The sequence below is a fragment of the Pinus tabuliformis genome, chromosome 2_1 (genome assembly GCF_031772625.1).
Source record: "Pinus tabuliformis cultivar Carrire ecotype Pingquan chromosome 2_1, CPIR1, whole genome shotgun sequence".
Taxonomy (NCBI): domain Eukaryota; kingdom Viridiplantae; phylum Streptophyta; class Pinopsida; order Pinales; family Pinaceae; genus Pinus; species Pinus tabuliformis.
The window spans coordinates 676,112,168-676,133,738 of NC_142299.1; the positions used below are offsets into that span (position 1 = coordinate 676,112,168).

General features: G+C 35.1%; 1 pseudogene; it reads left to right on the forward strand.

Annotated features, from left to right (window-relative positions):
* The first annotated feature begins 9,811 nt into the window (after positions 1-9,811).
* The window catches only part of LOC149202400 (brefeldin A-inhibited guanine nucleotide-exchange protein 5-like), a 32,547-nt pseudogene continuing 20,787 nt past the window's right edge, over positions 9,812-21,571 (forward strand).

The window sequence follows — 21,571 nt, forward strand, 5'->3', positions numbered from 1 at the left end:
AAATTCCCCACCTCTATCAGACCTGAGGCATTTGATTTTGCGATCTGATTCATTTTCAACCAAGGCTTTGAATGCTTTGAACTTTTCGAAAGCTTCATCTTTATGCTTCATAAGTCCTATCCAACACATCCTGGAAAAGTCGTCAATGAACAATATAAAGTATTCTTCTCCTCGAGGTGACCTTTTCCTAGATGGACCACATACATCAGTATGGACAAGTTCAAGTGGCCTACTAGCTGATCCTTCCTTCTTAGGGAAATTAGTTCTAGTTTTCTTCCCAAATTGACGTGATTTGCATATTTTTTTGTCTAGAATTCTGATGTCAGGGAGATCACGAACCGCCTGATATTTACATGCTTTCCTTATCTGAGAGAAGCTTAGATGCCCCAATCTTCTGTACCATAGCCAGTGTTCATCATTCTTGCTAAGATAGCATTGTTGTTGTCCTCCCTTGAGTATGTATAAATTATTTGGAGTTCTTATGCCTTTAATCACGGTTTCTCCTGTATCAAGCTCACGAACAATACATCCATTTGATCGAAATATTACCTCATTTCCTTGATCACACATCTAACTGACACTTAATAGATTATGCTTTAAGCCATCAACATACATAACATTCCTAGCTTTGACCTTTTCTTTCAAAAGAAAAGAACCTTTACCTTTTATGAATGTAGGGGTGTCATTTCCAAATGAGTCCTTCTTTTCCTTTTCTAAGGCACTATATGATTGAAGTTTTTCTTTATCACCTATCATATGTTTCAAGCATCCACTGTCGATGTACCACTAATTTTCCTACCCTTCCACATATAAGGCTATGCCACATCTTTCTGGTTGCGGTTCTTTCTTCCTCCATGTTTTGGGGCTTAATGAAGCTTGATCCTTCTGAGTTGTTTACCGAAACCTACTCCTACATTCAGAATCTTCTTGACCAAAGTTGTTACAGATAGAACATTCTATTTCATTTTCAAGAGTAGAAAAGTTATTGTAGGTTCTTTTCATGATTCCAGTCACACTCCTTTGATTTTGTGCTTCTCTGGTCATGATGGTCTTGTAGGTAACACATTGAGCTGCTTTATGTCCAAAGTTATGACAAGAGAAACATTGGCCATTGAAGAAATTCCTGCGATCATCAAACCTTCCATTGTAATAACCATTCATTCTTGAGGTAAATTGAGAATGATTTACCTGTGGTTGGTTGTAGCTTCCGTTCATCCTTGAAGTAGATTTCCCTCGATTTACTTGGTGATTTCTGTTCATTCTTGAAGTAAATTGTCCCTGATTTACCTGGTGATCTTCATTGTGCCTTTGCTATCGATTGTCAACCTGTTCACTTCTCCTTGCAGCTTCAAGATAACTTTTGGAGGTAGATGGATTTTGTGCTTGAGATGTTTCTTCAGTATACCCAAGGCCTGTCTTGATTAGAGGACAATGCTGCACTTTGATAATCTCATCTAAAGTTTCAGATCCTTTAGCAAATCTAAGATTAAGAGCTTTTGTTTTCTCAATGTCCTTTCTAAGTCCCACAATTTCACATTCTAACTTTTCATTGTGTTTCTCCATTTCAGCAAGTTGGAATGTCAGAGTATCTATAATCATATTCTTTTCTTCTAAGCAAATTTTGAGTTTAGAAATTTCGTCATAAAGACCTTCTACATCTATAGGATCCAAGAAATCATCATCTTCAAAATCCATCAAAATTATATAATCATTACCTTATTCATCTTCATCACTATTCGAAAATCCATCACTGTCTGCATGTGTGTAATAGCTCTTCTTACTTACATTCTGTTTTCCATTCCATCTAACTGATTCCTTACCTTTGTCAAGCTTATATTTATGAGGACACTTGGAAACATAGTGACCAACTCTTCCACAAGAAAAACATTTGAAAGGTAGCTACCTCTGAATCTTCCAGAACCCCGTTGAAGGTTCTTCACAAAATTTGATTCTTCCTCTTCTTCCGACATATGGCCTGAGTCATTGTAATCTCCTTTTCCTGAGGCTTTGAATGATGCTTCTCGCTTGTCTGATGGTCCCCCTTTTCTCATTTTGTAAGCGGTTAGGATTCCGTTTAGCTATGACATGGTAAGGCTTTGTAGATTCTGTTTTTCTTCTATGGCAGAAACTTTTGATTCAAGCTTAGAAGACAAAGATCTTAGAACCTTTTCAACCAAAACAGCTTCTTTTATTTCTTCACCCAAATTTTTCATACAATTAACAATCTCATCTATACGTAGGAAATAGTTAGCCACACTTTCATCATTGTACATTTTGAGATTTTCATATTGAATTCTGAGAGTTTGTAGTTTTGCTCGTTTTACCTGATCATCTCCTTCATAGCTCAGAATGATCTTGTCCCATATTTCTTTTGCGGTTTTGAGCTGCATAACCTTGATGAATTTTTATTGAGATAGACTCCCTAATAGAGTATTGACAACCTTTGCATTTGTTTCATACTGCTTCTTACCAGTTGTAGCTGTAGGAGTTATTGATGGAAATGTGTATCATGTTTCCACGATATCCCATACTTCTGTACCAAGAGATTGAAGATATGTTGTGATTCTTACCTTCCAATAGATGAAGTTGATCCCATCAAAAATTGGTGGCCTGATCGATGCTTCTTTCTCATAATTGCTCATGATGATAGATCTTCCTTCAAGCGATCAAGCTTCTTCTGAAGGACCTGCTCTGATACCAATTGTTGGAAATAATACTGAGAGGGGGGGGGGGTGAATCAGTATTATCTAATCAATATAAATTTTTTATTTCCAAATTCAGTTTCATATATGCTACTTCAGTTAAGGAAAACCACGTGTATACGCAACTATGTGAAATGCAACAAGCATATATCTAGTAAACTTATAATTCAGTTAGTTGCTTCTTAATGAGTGCATCAGAACATTATTAACCATATGAACAGGAGCAGTAAAGCAGAGCAAATCACAACACACATGAACACCGGGATGTAAGGTGGAAACCCAATGTGGGTGAAAACCACCTGCTGCAATTTGTCTCTATCTTCTTTTAATTAGAAACTACTTTTTACAATGATTCTGTATTGGTGCAGTCTTATACTAGTACGTAGGCAGCTACATGCAGAAGGCTACAACCTTCTCTCATTCTCCAGCTTCTCCTAGAAGGGAGGTACAACTTCCTTAGCTCTTGTACTAGCTAAGGTAATAGTATGTAGGTGCTGACCTACAGAAGGCTACAACCTTCTCTTTTCTTCCAGGGACCACGTTTCATAAATTTTTAGACTGGATCCATGAATAACAACAATCAAACATCAAGTATATCTGCATCAACCAATCTCTTTTGCACCAAATAAACTGAATCAAATAATCACTTCTCTGAATGCTGTACCCAAAAAGCAATAATAGTAACCAAACACCAATTCTGAACCCAGAACCCTGCAGCAATAAACAGAAGTAGCTAAAACATATTTCAAGAGACGTATGCTACTTCAATGTGTGCAACCTATGTGCATACGCTTCTGAATTAAGGCCAACCAGTGTATACATTGTTTTTACTTACTGAACCAGCGTGTATACGTGCCTCTGATGTGCCGAACCTACGTACAGATCTATAAAAGATAGTTCACTCTTTCAAATATTCAGACATCAGTTATACCCAGATTATCAGATTTATAGATCTAGTCATGCACCAAATATAACAGATCAAAAACACACAAAGATACTACTATTCAAGTCTTGAGTTTTGACCCATCAATAGAACTTATCCATCTTCTTGCGCTCAGGTTCCTCCTTGATTCAGATTCAGCTATGCACCATAAACCAATCACTAGTATTCCAGATCTTGCTCTTCATAAGATATTCAATGCTTCATTCAATGCCTTTGCCAAATGATCTCCTCCTTTTTATAGTCTTAGGCCTTACTCAAACCATGGTCCAAAACCATAGAGAACCAATACTAGGGACCCAAAACCTGGGTTCAATACTTCGGACGCAATACCAAGGTCCAAAACCATAGGTCCAAATACCATGGTCCTAAAAATAATCTTTCCCACATGTACGCGCTTTTCCATGCATGAAAGTACGTGCATACGCATACGTGACTTTTGATCGACAATCCCGCGTGTATACGCAACTTCGTCAAAGGAAATCTACGTGTACCTCTTTTTCTTTCATTCTGAGAGCCTAAACAGTGATCTTGCATCTTAGTGAGTTGTGATCAAGGACAACACCTGTGCCATAGTGCCAAACTTGTGTCATAATGCCAACAAAAATATTTATCCCTTGATATAAATAAAATACATCGGCATGATTATTGATTGGCTTATCTAGTCCCCATTCAAAACAACTTTTTTGAAAATGGTCATCCCTGCACCTAGCACCCTAGGCTTTCCTTTTGAGGTACCATCTAAAAACATTAAACTATATATGTATGAGAGAGTTGTGAACCTTGGAACACATCCTCCTCCACATATATATGAATTTTCTAATCCTACCACTATATAGGTTTTGAGTTGGTGATTCTAGGGTGGAAGGTGCCCCCCAAAAAAGCATCTTGTAGGTTCCTTTTTTTATTTCTCTAGTAGAAACATATTTGTGACCTTTCACTCCATTAACTTTCATTAATTCAATTTAAGAGACTAAAATGTTTGGGAATTGTTTCCATAGTAGATATGTTTCCTGGTTGGAAAATAACTTTGTTCCGACAAGCCAAATTTTCCAACATACAAATTTAGGCATTGCGAAACTAGGTTTTTTTTAAGAATGACTAGACTCTAAAATGTTTTGGAATAATTTTTTAGGTCAAGAGGTGACGAGTTCATTCTAGGAGCCAAGGGAAACCATTTCCATGAAATCAAACTTTCAAACTTGTTTTGAGAAGGGACAATCTAAGAAAAGGTGTTGTGGATTCACGACCTATGAAGCATAGAAAATACATCATGAAGGCCCTTGGATCCCATGCTTTTGTATATTCTCTATTGTTATTAGTCTCCTTTGAACCATATTTCAATAAAAAAATGTTGATTTTCAACAATCCATTTCTCCTCCAAATATGTTTATAAATTATTGAACAAGGAGGCAAAGGGAAATTCATGAGTTGGGATTTATATCTTAATTGAGTATTCAAAGCCATTGAGTCTCTAACCCTGACTTTCTAGAGATGTTTTATTCACAAGAGAAACCTTGGAGGTGAGAGAAAAGGGTCAAATTGGATGATAAATCGACTTCCAATGCTCATTTCTTACTCATCCCAAAAGGACAAATCAAATATCTTTTTGATATTTTGAGTAATCATCTAGCATAGAGAGTTCTTGTATATGCCTAAGGGGAAGCTTCCCCATGATGTCATCATCCCATATATTAATCAGTTGCATTGTCCTATCATGAAAATTAAATTAATTGAGATGTTATTCACAAAAACAAGAGGCCAAAACTTGTAGATAATCATGGTGGGAATGGGATTTTATGGGATTCCTATGTAAGAGCAAACTCTCAAAATCTATGCAAAATTTTCGGTGCTTTATTTTAAAATGGCTCTCACTTTGTTTGCAACGCCCTTAAGGGTTATATTATTTATGTGATGCATTTTAGGACAATTTCTTCCTAGATCACTTTGAACTAGTGTTGTGAAAGTTTTCAATAAATTCACGATTTGACAATTTGTTATTGAATCATTCCTAAATTGAGAAAAGATTAGAAAAGATCACCCAAAATTGGTTGATTCAAAAGTTAGTTATTTCTTGGAAAAATTTTGAGGAACCCTTCGACTTTGGGAAAGCATGGCATGCATAAAAACCACTGGAGTTTGTTAGTAGTGATATTCGCTGCATAAATGAGCCTTGATTTGGTGGTGCTAGGTATATTTTGACATTTATTGATGATTTTCAAGGTTTATTGGGATATATATTTTTTCAAAATAAGAGCTCGTTGAACCACCATTCTTAAAATCATTGGAATGGAGAGATGAATATGTGGCTTTTGAGTTGAATGAAACAATTTACATATCAATCAAGAAGGAATAAAAATTCTTTGTCCATGAGAAATCCACTCAACACTCATGCAAAAAGATCAGGTATTTTATTTTGGTATATGTAAGAAATTTGCTTAACGACACATAAATTTCAGAAGTCCTCTCAAAAGTTTTACACATAAGACAAAGCAAAAATAAGGTTTTCTCTAATAAACCTATCTACAATCTAGGAATATATATTTTATAAGGTTCTTTCACACAGTTGAAATAGATATATATATTGGGTTCCAAAAAACATGTGCAGAGAGCTAAATCATGAGCAGAGGTAGAGATAATTTGTTAGTTTTAGAAAGATAAAACCCTGAGTATAGAGAGAACATGCAGAGAAAAGTAAATAATTCTTATTTCCAAATCTAGAATCAAAGCACACAACCATGCATAAACATAGTTATTTAATTCTTGGAACAAGAGGGAGCATAAATTTAGGTTTAATTTTTTCCTTCCATAAATCATCTAAAGAGAGAATTTATTTTCACAAGTTACACCATTTCAACATTTTGAATAGCTTCTTTTAACAATTAGGGTTTCCAGTGTTTATTTTCAGAAGATGTAATATTGATATGTATAATCTTTGGATCTAGAATCCCTTCCAAGAAAAGTGGGCAAGCACCCTAGCTAGATACATCGTTGAGTCGGTAGATGGAAATGTTTTTATAGGGATATTTGATCTTAAACCTTGATTTAGTCCTTGTGATATAGTAGAAAAACCTTTACCCCTTTATATGACCATAAATTCACAACAATACACAGTAAAAATAAATGATGCTCTTATGGTTTAAGAAGTCCACACACTTCCAACAAGGAAGGGATTGAGTGCAGGTGATAATCCACATGGATTTTTTCCCAGTATTTTGGTAGTTTGTTGATCTTAGGTGTTATCCCTCAATAATGGGGTTATGAGACATGCATGTGGGATTGTTGTCCATAAATTTAATTTGGGAGATCCATGAATCACAATTTGGAAGTTTTGTGAGGTGGAATCCAGGAATATGGCTCTAGACCTACATCTTTAAAAGAGTTATGAAGCTGTTTGATGGAGCCCTACTTAGTTCAAGTAGTGTTTTACAAGGAGAAGCATCTGAAGAATGTTTTAGTTGATGTTTTTCTATTTACTATAAGCCTTAAGTGGGAATGTTAGAATATAAAGATTCAATAATGTAATAAAGTCACCTTCATGCATTGATTGCTTAATATGATGATCATAATTTTCGAACTTGATACAATCTGACTCAGAACTAGTCAAACTGTCCAAGTGGATGGGTGACCGAGTCAACTTGGGTAGCAAACCAGACCGGTCGACTAGTTTAAGCTAGTTTGGTACAAAACTGACTCAAACGGGCTTAAATTGGCCGAGTCTGTACTTAGATGCCTTAGCCAGCGCACAAACCAACCCAAACTAGTGTGTCTAAAATACAAGGGAATTGTTTTATGACATGACTTTATCAACATGACAGAGGATTCTATGCAACCTAGAAGACACCCATCTTATCATGATTTCATGAGGTATGGTTAATGACCATTTACAAAATTTATCTAGTACCTCATTCTATTTCATATGTAGGGTCACATGTACATTTAGAAGAATTAACATTCCCACGATGGTTTATTTCAGACTTTACACTACTTTCTTATATGTGATTGTTAGATTAAGATAATATTAAATATATTACATATTTTTCTAATTTATTGATGTACTTAAACCTCCTATAATAAGTATATTAAGGAAATTTAAATAAATGTGACAATTTCTCCATTCAATATATCATAATTTCTACTAGAAGTACATTTTTATTCACATAGTAGGCCTCATAATCTTTATGTTGCAACCCTTGAAGAGAAAATACATGTTTGGTAACATTATATTTTCATACTGACATACAAGGTCAACTATATCTTGGTGGTAATTTTATGCTACCTTTTTATGCATTCTGATGAAAACATGTCTCAGAAATTTAGATGGATTATTGACACATACAACTAAGATCAAAAGGGATAGATGAACAAACTTTTCATATTTTTTTGCTAATGGTATGGAATCTTAAAATTATTTTTTTCCCATTAAAATTTAATTATTTTATGTATTTTTTTTTAACTAATTCATTGAGTCCAAATCTATCTAAGTCCACATTGAAACTTGATTCGATAGGTGGCTGAGTCGAAGTCTGAGTCTAAGTTTTAAAACTATTTTAATAATAAAAATTAGATATCATAAAATAATGTATCTAGGTTGTACCAATGTCACAATTCTTTAGCCATTGATATAAAAGGGGATAAATCCCATTGTATTAAATGACTTCATTGTAATAAAAGCATATATTTTACCTAAGTTTGTTGAGTATGTTTCTAATCATGTTTGTAAGTTTTCTTCTATATTTATAAATATAACAAAATATGCAAATCAAAACCAGAAAGCTATAAATCTATGGAAATAGCCAGATAAATTTTCATTAATATTGAAATAATAATTACAATGACTAAGTCCTAAGGGGGCAGCTCAATTGGTTATCTAAGTAATGTGAGTCCCGAGAAAACGGAGAGATCCAAAGTTCAAATAACCCTAGTTGTGACCTAATTTACGAAGAGGAGGACAGGTTGTATACCCCCAAAGGTTTACTAGTAGCTACATGTCAGGTGGGCTATTGGGTTCCTCTGGGATACAAAAAAAAATTACAATGACTACTTGGTTGTCAATAGACTCTCGATATTTTTTTATAGGATACTAGAGGGTTGCATGCATGCAAAAATGTCAAATAATAGAAAAAAGTAACTCTACCAATAATGGGTCCCACATTTTCCAAGAATGGGTCGTAATACGAAACACATTTCTCCATGTGGTGACCAGATGCCAACATGTCCCAAACACATTCCTCTATCATTAGAGAAATTTTGAGGTTTAAAATGGGCCTAAAAAAAGTGTACATCCAAAATCAACTTTATAAGAATGAATAGGATTCAATATGATGATCTCAACCATGGGGGATGATTCACCATTTTTGGAGTAACAAAATAAAAAGATTAAAAAAAACTATTTTTTCAACTGATGTTTTCAACTTATGCACCTACCATTTTACTCAAATTTCAAGTGCAAGCACTTGTTGGATGCATAATATAATTACTCATCCAACGAGTACCCATGTTGCAAACTTTCGAAGGATTCTGCTACACAAAAAATGAGAAATAGATGACAAACGTGATTGCAATCATGTTTTTCATATATTTCTCTTTTTCAAGTAGCAGGGTCCATCGAAAGTATGCAACATGGGTACTCCTTGGATGAGGAATTAAATTTTTCATCCAACGAGTGCTCCCACTTGAAATTCTAGTAAAACTGTAGGAAGATAAGTTGAAAAAGTAGTTTCTTCCTTTTTCCCTCTAAAATTTGATGATGTATAATTTTATTTTATTATTTCCACTATTATTTTATAATATTCCTTGGGAGTCCCATTTTATACGTCAAAATTTCTCTAATAATAACTCCATAATTAATGCAACCCAAATTCCAAGAATAGGTAGACACATGTAATGATGCAAATACATGTCAAGCGTATTCCTCCGCTAGCTAACCACATGCCAATAGTTCCCAAGCACACACCTTTATGTGGTGAACATAGGCCAACAAATTCCAAGGATTATGATTAATCTCTAGTCACCCTGTTAGCTCTAATATAAAATAGAACTACTAAAAGTAGAAAATCCCTAAAACTAGGAAATGGCAGAAAATGATGGTTAATGGAGGAAAGGCTCAAGCAACAAAATAAGAACTAACAGTTAGTTCCATCCATTACTGGTAGTCCCTCTCTAAGCAATGATTATTCAGTTTGATGCGAATCTATATTCAGGTAGGTTATTTGTCTTCTGTTGATTACAATGAGTGGTTTGTAGCTGCACCAATTTGTATAGATGTTAGAACTCGTGGACCATGAAACTAAACCTATATTTTTTCATACAATTGTTTATGTTGTGAATTCATTTTACCTATAGTCAGTTACATTCACATCTATCACTCTTTACTCTGTAGGTTGCTTGAAAAAGTCAGCAAGGATTCTCAGATGCTGGCAGATATATTTGTGAACTATGACTGTGATTTAGAGGCTACCAATCTGTTTGAGCGAATGGTAAGACTATATCCTACTTTTAATGTTTCAGTGAGGTAATCAATTATATCAATTGTTTGCTTTCCTAATTTTGAAGAACTATCGAAATTTGACTTTGAGAATTCCTTTTTTATGATGTTGAAGGTCAATGCTCTGTCGAGGATTGCACAGGGTACATTAAATACAGATCCCAGCTCCATAACTCTTGCACAGAACACATCCATAAAAGTATCATCACTACAGGTATAGCTTTTATTATTTAGCTCTAATAATGGTGGCCAATAGGAAATATTTTAATCCAACCATCCTTACTCCCTTTCAATATTTTCCCTACAAGTCCAAATTTGTAGATTAATTGATTGTTTACTGTCATATTTTTGTTTGGTGTCTTGTTCTAAAATCATTAGTAACATGGGAAAATGCTCATCAAGTATCAAAGTATCATACAATCGATTTTACACTTCCTAAAAAGGAGTCTAGTTTAGTTGGGACTCTCGAAACTGGTGAATTTTGGATCAAAGAGGAAATACCTTGTCAGTTTGAAAAGGTCAAGGCTCATAAATCAACAATGGAAGCTTCCATTACAAAGGTAATTGGGTGTAACTTTAACCAAGAGACATATCAACAAAGAAATTGTGTAAAATTCTTAATTTATTGAAGTGTTAACATATACTACTTCCTAAAGTACAATTGCAACAAAGTGAGAACAAATGACATGTGTGGTCTAGCAACGAGTTTAATTTTTTTGTTTCCACATTGGATTTTCTAGAGGTTATACTAAAAAATTTAGGAAATCGTTTATGCCAAAGTATATTTGGATTTTTCTTGTGAAGTTCTTATATACTAATTCAAAATTTTGTAATCTATGTAGTTCAATAAGAAGGCTAATAAAGTTGTCGATTATCGTCTGCCTAATATGTCGGTTGACAAGACACCCCAGGTGGTAACACATTTTCTAAGAACAACACTTAGCTTGGATAAGGTTTGCATTGATTGATTTTATATTTTAATGGTAGCATTTTATTTTCTTCAGTGTCAAACAAGCTTTGATTTATTTCTTGTGTTGCAGGAGATGATTGGTGATATTTTGTGTCAACATGAAGAATTCCCTCTTGTTGTTATGCATTATTATGTGGATGTAATGAAATTTTCTGGCATGAAATTTTATAGGAAAATTCATGAGTTTCTTAAAGGATTTTATCTACCTAGTGAAGCTCAAAAGATTGATTGTATTATGGAGAAATTTGCAGAGCGGTAGGTATAGTTGAGTATAGGTGAACAGAAAGTTATTGTTAATGGGATTTTTATTATATTCTAAAGATTTAACAGATATTCTTATTAGGATTTTTCTAACAGAATATACATTTCCCTAATAATAAATGACTTCGATGGTTTTTTGTTAATAGGTATTTTCAAGATAATCCCGGACTCTTCAAGAATGTTGATACATCTTACCTACTTTGATATGAAATTATAATGCTAAATACAGATGCACACAATCCTATGGTGTGGCTAAAAATGTAAAATTTTGATTTTTTCTAGATGAACTTTTCAAGTCATGTCGAAGAATGTGCTCCCAAGGAGCTGTTGGAAGAAATTTATGATTCTGTATTGAAAGAGGAGATAAAGATGAAGGATGACAATGTTGACTCAGGCAAGAGTAGTAGGCAAAAGCCAGACACTGAGGAGAGAGGCCGGATCATTAGTATACTGAATTTGGCCATGCCAAGACTAAAGGCAGCAGATGACACGAAGAAGGAAAGTGAGGAAATTGTCAAGCGCACACAAGCGTTTTTTAAGAAGGGTGGGGCAAAGAGGGGCGTATTCTACACTGCTGAACAGATGGAACTTGTGAGACCTATGCTTGAGGCTATTGGATGAAATGCTTAGTGACAATGGAGGACAGTGATAATAAACCTAGGGTTCTTCTTTGTATGGAGGGATTTAGACTAGGCATCCATCTTACAAGGGTGCTTGGCATGTATACCATGAGATATGCTTTTTTGACATCACTAGTAAGGTTAGAATGATCCTTTTCATGTGACATTGAGCTTCATTGTTCATATTTGTTAATCTTCTTTACATAAATAGAAAACTGCATTGAATAAGGACTCAATATGTAACTTGTCCCCATTTTTCTTGACAATATGTCTTTTTTGCTACCAAAGAATTTGACATGTAGGTTGTATCCTTGTACTTTTCTAAAGATAATAAGAACTTTTAGATCTGATCCCTATAAAAATGCCCTTGTTATGGTACTTGCAGATTTACATTTCTGCATGCACCAAAGGAGATGCGGAGCAAAAATGTAGAGGCGTTACGGACCTTGCTGATATTGAGCGACACTGAGACTGATGCATTGCAGGATACTTGGAATGCTGTCTTAGAATGTGTTTCAAGGCTTGAGTATATTACATCAACACCATCTATTGCTGCAATGGTTATGCATAGTTCAAATAATATATCAAGGGATGATTTGCTACAGTCAGTAAAAGAACTTACTGGAAAGCCAACTGAACAAGTATTTTTGAATAGTGTAAAGTTACCAAGTGGTGCAATTGTGGATTTTTTCACGACATTATGTGGTGTCTCTACTGAGTAACTGAAACAAAAACCTACCCACATTTTTAGTTTTTTTAGAGGAAATTCCAACCTAAAAGTGGCCTCCTAAGGAAAAACAATAAAATACGAGTTTTGAATTTTTGGGGGAAAAGAAGAAAACTACTTTTTTTAATTGTATTTGTGGCATATCTCTTTGTAGGTTTACTCAAATTTAAAGTGTATACACTTGTTAGATGTGGAATTAAATTCCATACTCAAAAAGTACCCATTATTCATACTTTTGAGAAGACTCACATTGATAGAAATTGAAGATACACTTAAAAATCATATTGAACATGTTTTTTTTTAATGTATATTCAATTTTTATCAATATGGTTCTTCTCAAGAGTATGCATAATGGGTAATAGTTGGATGTGGGATTTAATTCCGCATCCAACGAGTGTCTACACTTGACATTGAGTAAACCTATAAGGGGATAAGCCAAAAATACAATTAAAAAATAGTTTGTCTTATTTTTCCTCCAAAATATTTACATGTACCTCTTTTTAAATTTATATAATTTTTATTGGTTTACATATAATGAAATGGAAATTACATGAAAATCTCATTTGCACTTTTAGGTTGAAATTTCCTCTAATGGAAAAATCTTGTTGAGATATGTTACTACAACATGGCCCAGATATGCATGGTAAGGAGTGGGAACTCATTGATATTTGTTATGAAGAATTTAAATTGATCTTTGTTCTCTTTCCCTTCTACCTTTATAATTTGAGTAAAAATGTTAAATGATATCTTGTATTCCACATTCCTTTTTTATAAACTTCTTCTTTTGCCCTTGTTGAAAATTGGAGCAAGAATTATCAATTTGATTTTGCCTTAATTAAATTAAGAAAATTTCAATTTCCACATCAGCAGACAACTTGGATGATGTTAACTTGTGTGACATGGCATGTGTCACCCAATTTACTCAGTAACTTTGAGTTGGAGGAGTTAGAGTCTATTTCTACATGGATGATTGCTAATTTGTAACAATCAAGGTCATTTATCTCGGGTTTTTTTCAATTAACCTAGTTCCAACTTTTGGAGGAACTAGTGGAAGATCAGTTAAGCAGCAGGACTTCATTCAAACTCAGTGATGATCTAGCTTACTGAGCAATCAGCCAAAAATAGCTAGCACATGTAGAGAATTTGAGTTATCGAGTTTAGGTGGAGATTACAAGGCAGTGTAACATCATATGTAGACTAGTCTTGAGTGTACATGTGTTGAATGTAGTCAGATGATCAACCTAAGGAATTGTGGAATTCAATTAGAGGAATTTCCTAAATAATAGGGGCTAATTCCACAAGGAACAACACAAGGAAATAGGATCTCAAGCTGCGGATAAAATCAATTAAGTCTGCGTCAAGGACCTTCAGTGAGCAGAGAGATAGGTTATGCAATTGCAAGGTGTTCTTAGTTGAGAAATGCGTGTAATACATCTTGATTCATTTGATTAATGCAGGAAGGCATTGGATTTTTTTAGCAGTTTTTTTTCCCTTGGAAAAATACAACTTACATGTCTGTGATTTCTTATTACATGTCTAAATTTTTTTTTATAAATTGTGAATTAACTTCCGCAAAGTAGTAGAGTAGGTTTTTGTCTTGTGATTTTGATTAAAAATTCATGAGTAGTTGCATATCTACAACATACTTTCTACATGGTATCAGAGTTGGATTCATAATAGAGCAAGAAAGTTGAAGTTGTTTCTTAGAGGTTCTAATTTGAAGATCAGTGTAGTAGTAGTTCTTTATATTTCAGAAGATGGCCTTTAATGGAATAAGGCTAGAGTATGCCTTGGAAGGCACCTCTAATTTTATTGCATGGAAGGATCACATAGAGGTGATATTGGATGACAATGGATTGCAAGAATACATCAAGACAGATGTTGCAAAACCACAAGCATTTGATGGCCAAAACCTTGCTTAGTGGAAGAAATATGTAGCCAATGTGAGGAGAATAATATTGGAGGGAGTATGGGATCACATTATCTCGAATCTCCACAAAAAAAGGCACTTTGTTCACAATGTGGAAATAATTGTGATAATTGTTCAATAATAGTACCGACCACAAGAAGTTGGCACTTAAAGATAAACTTCGAAGTATCAAGATGAAGAAGAATGAAATAATTCTGCAATATCTGACCAAGTTTACAAAATGTCATGATGAACTTGATAGGGTTAATGTTAATGTCCTTGAAGAAGACTTGGTAACCCTAGACCTTCTAGGCCTTCCCAAGAGTTGGCATAGCTATGAAGATTCAGTGAATGGGGTGGAGAAACTACTGAGTTGGGAGTGCTTATGGTCTGAATTGGTACAGGCGGAAATAAGGCAGAATACCAGAGATGGGACTTCATCCAAGGGAGAGGATGAAGAAAAATTTGCATTAGATGGAAAGGAAAAGAAGGGAAAAGGGAAGAAATCCCAATCCAAACCAGAATCCAGTAAAGCGGGCAAGAAGAAAGATTTGTCAAAATTAAATTCTTACATTGTCATGAATTCGGGCACTCTGCCACAAAGTGTCCACATAAGAAGGAAATAAAGAAGACTTCAGCAAGAAAAGAAGCTGAAGCTTTGGCTTCATAGTTCAATCTTTGCTTTACCCTCATTGCATGCATGGCCAGCGAAGTGATGGGAAGTGTGTGGTACTTGGACTCAAGTGCATTCTTCCATATGATGAGGAATTGAGACCTTTTTCAGTGACCTAGAAGAAAAATATTTGTAGATGCACATCGAGATGGGAGACGATGGAAGGTATAGAACAACCGGTATTATTAAAATCACCATTTATAAGGATTCGTGCTCCCCCCTCAGGCTCAACCATGTTAGGCATAGTCCAAGCCTAAAGAAAAATCTCATCTTTGTTGCAATTTTGGAAGACCATAGTTATGATGTGATCTTTAGAAAAGGAAAGGCATTCCTTGGACACATAGCGACGGGATAGGTGAAGAAGATCAGGGTTCATGTGAAGAAATTTTAAAATCTAGATGTGGAGGATTATGTTGCATTGAGCGCAAAGGAAGATAAGGTGAAAAGCTTTAATGTCAGTGAACTTTGGCATAGAATACTTGGCCATTTATATCATGGCACTGTGAAGATCATGCAACAACCAACCACATGCCTCCCCAATGGAGCACTTGAGCAGCAGGGTGTATGAAAAGGATGTACTTTGAGGAAGTACATAAAATCCACATTCCATGATCAGGATAGCAAAGCATATGCAGTCCTTGAAAAGATCCACTCTAATGTGTGTGAACCTTTCTCAACAGCCTCAACTATTAGGCACAAATATTTTGTCATTTGTATTGATGAATCCTCATGGAAGTGCTAGATGATCTTCACGTAGAAGAAGGATGAGGCATTCTCCAGGTTCATAGAATTGAAGGCACTCATTGTGAAAGAAATGGGCAAGAAGGTGAAGGCCCTCAAGAGCGATAATGGAGGTGAGTAGTGTTGAATGAATTTAAAAATTTATGTGCAAAAGAAGGCACACGACGAGAGTTGAAAACACCACACAACCCATAGGAGAATGGGCTGGCTAAGAGAAAGAACCGTAGCATTGTGGGAGAAGCAAGGGCGATGTTGCATGATCAAGGCCTACTTCTACATTTTTGCACTGAGGCATGCAACACATCAGTCTATTTGAAAAATCAGAGTCCTCATCGAATTCTTGGCATGATTACATTGAAGGAGGCTTTCTCGGGGAGAAATCTAGATGTGTTTTAGTTTAGGATTTTTGGGGCCTTTGTTTATTGCCATGTCTCCAAAGAATCAAGGAAGAAGCTAGAGTTGATAGTAGAATTGGGGGTATTTTTGGGTTACATAGAAACTCCCCACAACTACCGTGTGTACTTTCCATCCCTTAGAATGAAATTTGTGTGAAGGGATGTAAAATTTGATGAAGATAAAGCCATGCGATGCTCTCTTGAGAGGGAGCTTCAGATCCCACCAGAAGAGGAGCTTTTAGCTCCAAAGGAGGAACCTCAAGAAGTTGTGGATTAGCCACAAGTTGAGGAGAAAAGAGTGGAGAGCATAACCATCCAGAGAAGGCAGGAAAAGGACCAGGGAAGCTAAGAGACTTGTGCAGGATGTAAGGGAGAATGTGGATGCTCCTTCAAATCAGTGCAGGCAGAGAAGGTCACCAGATCAGTACACTCGAGACATGGTTTTAATGGTTGAGCATGTGGATACTAGGCCATCTTCTTTTAACGAAGCAATAAAGAAAATTGTATGGTTTTATGAAATGGTGGAGGAATACAAATCCATTGTAAAGAACATTGTTTGGGAAGTGGTCCCAAGAGTAGCAGACAAATCAGTTGTGGATTTGAGATGGATCTTCAAGGTAAAACATGTAGCAAATAGAAGCATAGAAAACTACCACACCATATTTATGGTCAAGGGATACTCTCAAGTCAAGGGGATTGACTACGAAGAAACCTTTGCTCTTGTACCAAGGTACTCATCCATTAGATCAATTATTTCCCCGGCTATATACATGGGGTGCAAGATCCACCAGATGGATATAAAAACAACATTCCCCAATGGAGTTATTGAGGAGGAGGTGTACATCGAGCAACCATAAAACTTCAAGGCTTTTGATCAAGAGTCTCATGTGTGCAGAATCAAGTGATCATTGTGCAGTCTCAAGGAATCACCTCGTGCTTGGTACACCAGGATTGATAGCTATCTTACAGGTTTGGGCTTCACCAAAAGTGAATCAGATGAAAACCTATATCATGTCTCGGTAGAAGGTAAACTATTGATTATTTTATTATATGTTGATGACTTGATTTTAACTGGTGATGAGCAATTGATTAGATCTTGTAAGGAGTACCTTGCAAGAAAGTTCGAAATGAAGGACATGGATCTCATGCACTACTTCCTCGAATTGGAAATATGGAAAGGTGATGGGGAACTATTTTCCTCTCAGGGAAAGTATGCGAACAGGATACTTCAAAGGTTTCTCATGGATAGTTGCAAACCCATGGAGACCCCTCAAGGGACCAAATGGAGGAAACAAGATGCCACTTTAGGTGATGAAGTGGATGCTACTATCTACCAGTAGTTTGTGGGTTCACTAATGTATGTTGTGAAAACACTACCAGATATGTGCTATGCAGTCATCCAGCTAAGCCAAGGTGTGATTATGCCAACCAAGTTATTTTGGAGGGAAGTTAAGCATGTTCTACGGTACCTCAAAGGCACTAACCAATTTGGACTATGGTATAGACGGATAAAGGAAGTGAATCTATGTGGCTTCATATATACATATTTAGCGAGGATTCCATTATAATGAAAGAGTACATCAGGTGGAATTTTTAGTGTTCGGTCCACAGTTATTTCATGGTAAAAAAGGAAGAAAATATCTATGGTACTCAACCCGACAGAAGAAAAATACATGGTTTCGAGTCAAGTAGTGTGTGAGGCGATCAAGATGACATATATACTTATTGGATTGTTTGGTCAGATGATGGATCCAACTGTGATCTACTGTGATAATCAGAGTTGCATCAAGCTCTTTGAGAATCCTTTTTTTCACAGTCGATCCAAGCATATAGATATCTAGTATCACCATTTACGAGACTGTGTGTTGAGATGAATAATGTTGTTGCAGTACATTCTGACAGAGGAACAAGATGTTGATCTTTTGACAAAGGCCTTGTCAAGAGTGAAGTTTGAGTTCCACAGGTGCTGGATAGGGGTGGTTGATAATCCCTTTCTTGCCAAGAAGGAGTGTTCAAAATTACAGCAAGAAATTCTCAATTTGATTTTTCCTTGATTAAATTGAAAAAATTCTAATTTCCACATTAGAAGACAACTTGGATGATGTTAACTTGTGTGACATGTCTTGTTTCACCCATTTTACTTAGTAAATTTGAGTTGGAGGAGTTAGAGTTCAATCCTACATTATGGTTGCTAATTTGTAGCAATCAAGGTCAGTTACCTCACGTTGTTTTCAGTTAAACTAGTTCCCACTTTTGGAGGAACTAGTGCAAGGTCAGTTAAGTAGTGAGACTTGATTAAAACTTAGTGATCATCTAGTTAACTGATCAGTCAACCCAAAATAGCTAGTGCATGTAGATAATTTGAATTACCCAGTTGAGGTGGAGATTCCAAGGTAGTGTAACATTAGTTGTAGACTAGTCTTGAGTGTATAGGTATTGCATGCATTCAGTTGATCATCCTAAGGAATTGCATAATTCAATTAGAGGAATTTCCTAAATAATAGGGTCTAATTCCTCAAGGAACAACACAAGGAAATAGGAGCTCAAGCCAAGGACAAATTTGACTAAGTATATGTCAGAGGCCTTCAGTGAACAAAGAGATAGGTTATGCACTTTGTAGGGTGTGCTTAATTGAGAAAAGAAATTGTAATACATCTCTATTCATTTGATTAATGCAAGCAAGCATTGGGGTTTTTAGCAGTTTTCTTTCCCTAGGAAAAATACTATTTGTGTGTGTTTAATTTCTTATTACACATCTGAAAATTTTGTTCTAAATTTTGAATTAACATTCGCAGAGTAGTAGAGTAAGTTTGTGTCTTGTTATTTTGATTAAAATTTTTTGAGACGTTGCAGATCTATAGCTTAATTTCTACACCCCTGTTTCAGGTTTAGACTAGAACATAGTCAGTTCTCTCACATCATTTTATCTTTACGAGAAGCCGCCATGATGAGAATATTTCTATGTATGTGATTGACTTGCTAATATATCTTGGTATGAAATATTTGGAGAGGGAAAAAAATTTTAAGTTTACCTTTCAGAATGATATCTTGAAACCATTTGTTATCCTCATGCGAAATAGTAGAAGTGCAACTATTTGTATTTTTATTATTCACTGCATTGTGCAGGTAAGATGTATGTGTTTGTGATGATTATTACCCAAAAGAAATGGATAGGCCTATATGAATTCAGAGTATTTCTAGGCCTATATTGTGCATTAGATGATCAAATCAAAGGTTGTGAGCAGCAAATATGGTTGGAGAAGTGTTTTTATGATATTTACAGTTGTTGTTGATGATGAAACATAATCCATTCTTGAAAGGGCATTTGAGAGTGTGGAGCAAGGTATCTATGGTATTTTATTTTAATGGTATTTGATTCATGCAATAAAATAGATTTTATGAATTCAGAGCTATGAGTTGGCTTACTTGAAATGCCATTTTTCATGGTAGTGCACATGCCATGAAATGTGATGCATGTTGATTTCGCTTGAACTTTTTAATGTCCACTGTGCCTTAGCTTAAAGAATATCATTAATTGCCTCTTTTATGTTAGAAGACACTAACATGTGGGTTTTGCAGTGGTGTTAGAACACTTTGATCAAGTTGTTGGGGATTGCTTCATGGATTGTGTCAACTGTCTTATTGGATTTGCTAACAATAAAAGTAGTCCACGAATTAGCTTGAAGGCCATTGCTCTGCTTCGTATCTGTGAAGATCGGCTTGCAGAGGTATATAAAAGAACTTCTTTTTAAAGTTATGGCAGCAGTTTTGGTTAATAAGGATTCATAATTATAGCAATTGATATAGAGCAGGCATTGTTGCTTGGTTTTAAAATCTTATTCCATTTTAGGCAGAGCATTGGCTATAGGTTTGACGCAATCATATTTTATTTCAGGCAGTTGCCAAGGCAAGTGTGTTTGTATTCAAACTTTAGGCCAAGTAATGAAATCTGAAAAGCACTGAATTTTCTGGTTATTTATTGAAATTTAAATTTGAACCTGATTATTGATGAATTTTATAATATATTGTATTGATAGCTGAAATTCTATATATGATTCGTGTCTTGGAACCATGATAGACCCTAAATTCCTCTTGTGACATGAGTCCATTTATTGGACACATGGGTCTAGTGTGTTCCACACAAGTCCTGTGTTGGGTGGTTATCCCAAATGTTTCAAACCAGAAGGACATGTGTATCTTCCATTGTGGGGTGCTAAAAGGTTACATTAAAATGGATGTTTGATCTTTTAAAACATTAAAAATGATATTATTTGATGAGTTTTTTGTTCAGTTATCTATTGTTTCGTCAATTTAGTGTGTCCTAAATTGCTACATTAATTATCAATTCGGGAGTCATAAACTGATGAAGTGTGACGCACTATATGTGCAAGACAACCTATTTCTTACCTTTTTGTCGTTTTCAATTTTTATTTTGTTTTGGGGGTTTTTATCTTCGTTTATCTCCTAATATGAATGGAAATCCTATTCCTGAGTTTTAAGAATTCTCTAGAAGGCAAGTATGGATATAGATTTTAAGGCAATTATGTCCTCTATAATGAATTCCAGAACTTAATACTTCAGAGGGTCTTAGAACATACTAGTGATGAAATTAATACTTGAACAAGAATAAAAATATGTTGCTATTTAAATCAAGCAAATAATGAACTACTAATCATGAAACCATTATCTCTGTTGCTGTCTAAATATAGAAAAATGAATTAAGCTACTGCACTCAAATAAATAAAAAATTGCAATCTAATAAAAGTAAAATCAATTCACATCATTCATAATCCAATACCTCGCCAGGTAGTCTAAGCTATGGCTTTTGGAGATAATGTCAATGATATGAGCAAGTTGATGTCTAATTGCAAAAAAGTAAAACTAAAATCAAATCATATCATTCATAATCTGATTCCTCGCTAGGTAGTCTAAGCTATGGCTTTCAGAGATGATCGTCAATGATATGAGCAAGTTGATGTCTAATAGTAGAAAAGTAAAACTAAAATCAAATCATATCATTCATAATCCGATTCCTCGCCAGGTAGTCTAAGCTATGGCTTTCGGAGATAATCGTCAATGATATGAGAAAGTTGATGTCTAATTGCAGAAAAGTAAAACTAAAATCAAATCACATCATTCATAATCT